The sequence below is a fragment of the Aplysia californica genome, unplaced genomic scaffold, assembly GCF_000002075.1.
Source record: "Aplysia californica isolate F4 #8 unplaced genomic scaffold, AplCal3.0 scaffold00959, whole genome shotgun sequence".
In the NCBI taxonomy this organism is placed as follows: Eukaryota; Metazoa; Mollusca; class Gastropoda; order Aplysiida; family Aplysiidae; genus Aplysia; species Aplysia californica.
In genome coordinates this window covers 169551-171946 of record NW_004798229.1, presented here as the reverse complement: position 1 = coordinate 171946, position 2396 = coordinate 169551, and the positions used below count along the sequence as shown (strand labels likewise).

At 39.6% G+C, this 2396-nt stretch overlaps 1 long non-coding RNA gene across 1 annotated transcript in view; it reads left to right on the top strand.

Annotated features, from left to right (window-relative positions):
- Positions 1–1614, top strand: part of LOC118478789 — a 47836-nt gene extending 46222 nt beyond the window's left edge. The window contains exons 2-3 of the long non-coding RNA XR_004859288.1: positions 28–135; positions 1451–1614. This is a non-coding gene — a long non-coding RNA (uncharacterized LOC118478789). The remainder of the gene's footprint in view (positions 1–27; positions 136–1450) is intronic.
- The last annotated feature ends 782 nt before the right edge of the window (positions 1615–2396 follow it).

The following is a 2396-nucleotide window of genomic DNA, read 5'->3' as shown; positions in this document are numbered from 1 at the left end:
CCCGGATCCCCACCTGTCTATTCACAGGTGGAGTAAAATGTTGAGGAAAAGGATCAGAATTCTGCTGATGGCTTAAGAAGTTCCACTTTTGCAGATTCTAGGCTACTATAAACTGTAGCAAGTTCCAGTTCCACGGTAAGTAATGCAGTCTCTGAGACAACCCAATTTCTATCCACTTACCATCAGACTACTACTCTCGTTTTTTGGTCTTGGGGCTTTGCATGTTCTTTATGGCCCGCTTCAGTGTATTTCTAAAGATTACAACTATTCCTTAATTCATCGAATATTATTATATAGGTACCTTTCCACGATGTTTACTTTTCGAAAACGAAGAAAGTTCCATGGAGTTGTAAAAGGAAAAGTTGATAAAATTTGTGTCCGATTCGTTTTTAGCCTCCAATTTACAACACCTCTTCACTTATAGAGGGAAAAAATAAGAAAAATTAAACCCACTAGCTAATTAATTGACTGGGCCTGTAGGTTAAAGGAAAACCAAACACAATTCAAACAGCAAGATATAAAAAAGTGTTCCTTCTTTACAAATGAAACCGATCATTTAAAGTTTAACATCTCCTCCTCACCTATCAAACTTCGAGAGCAATAATTCTACTAATGATTTCCTCTTCCCAAATATTACTCGGAGGCTGACTATTTTTTTGTGTGGTACTGAGTAACTGGAGATTCAATAGTATGTCACTGTGCAAGTGTAAGGGCAGCTGAGTAAGTCGAACAGTAGAGCATAAAGGTTTTTAAGCGGATTGAACCTGACCTCGGTTTAAGGGAGGTAACGAGCACTAAATAATATCAATTCATCCCCCTGGATCCTAGCCATCCTACTTTTGCACCGTCTTTACTCTATCGCACTGAAATTAATTTGTATTTCAAGTAAGAATTTAACGCTTTTTTAAAATATGGCCACAATTCCTAGAAAGTCATATTTTCCTCTGCTTTACCTGATCTGGATATTCTTGTATGTGTGCGTATGTGAATATAACAAACACACACACACACACACACACACACACACACACACACACACACACACACACACATACACATACATATACACACACACACACACATACACACACACACACACATATATATATATATATATATTATATATAAATATAATTTATATATAAACCAGAATACATGTAATTGTGGATGAGAAGCAGCTCCACATAATCTCAACTCGCCAGCACAGATGAACTTGCGTTTAAGCGAACTTCCTGGTTTTTTAAGATCCATGCTGCGGTCGGCTCTCCGGTATGGGAGGCCCCCACAACAAAAGGAACACGTCCATGAGCGTCTGGCGGCCATAGACAAGGAAACTGGTACAAAAGAGCCGGTAAGAGCGATTAATTGCATGGGCCTTTAGCACTGGATCACCCGCGCACAAGCAAAGAGAAGAAAAAAACGACTTGTTTGTTGATCCTACCGTCTACAGGAGCCTGCCGACCGCCGGGCTGGAGTGTGTGGGGCTCGCCATTCGCCATCACGCCCAGATGCGGACGGGGGATGAGAAGCCTCATCTCAGGGCAGCCAGTCAGTATTATGTCGTTATGTTGAGTCATTTTTTCACACTCCCCTTTTTTTCTTATTTGTACAATTCGTATGTGAGTGAGTGAGTGTGTGTTTTTCTCTCTCAGCACATTATTATAGCGGTTATCGTTTTCTACGACCTCCTTATTCGATTACGTATTAGTATTACTACGAAAATGAGCAGTATAATAAAGGACGGATTGAATGAATTATTGAAGGAAGCAGTTATTTTTTAAAATTTTAGTGCGTTCAACAGTTCAACCTGAAACTGTTAAGTTTGAACTTTTGTAGAAAACAATGTACTTTGTTTTCCAAACTTCAACCATGAGCTCCCCTCCCCCCCCCCCCCCCCCCGAAAAAAAAATGTAAATAAAAAAAAAAAATAAATAAATAAATAAACAAAATGAGGTCTTATCCGTCTATCAGTCGTTTTATCACCAAGTTGTGAGTGAGGGACCTATCCTGGAGCGTAACATTAATGACAAGTTCCATTTTTTTCCTGCTGGATTTCTAGAACTCACAAACGGAGTAGATGGTTGACGGACCCTCTCTCCCCGTTATGGACTCTTGACATTGTCAAAAACATTTTTAACACTGTAGTTCCCACTCTGTGTTCCTAGTAAGACGCGCATGGTGGACAAAAGTGAAAGAAAAGTGAAAACGCACACATTCTAATTAGATACTATCTACATAATAAAATATTCGTATTAAATATCCAGTTACCCAAATGATGGTTTCAGTGATGTAAAGGTTGCCCGCTGATGACAGAAGACTTGCGGGAAGCCATTTAATTGAGTATCTCCATCTCTCTCTTGGGATGCTGCATTCATTCTGCGCGTGTTAACAATGAC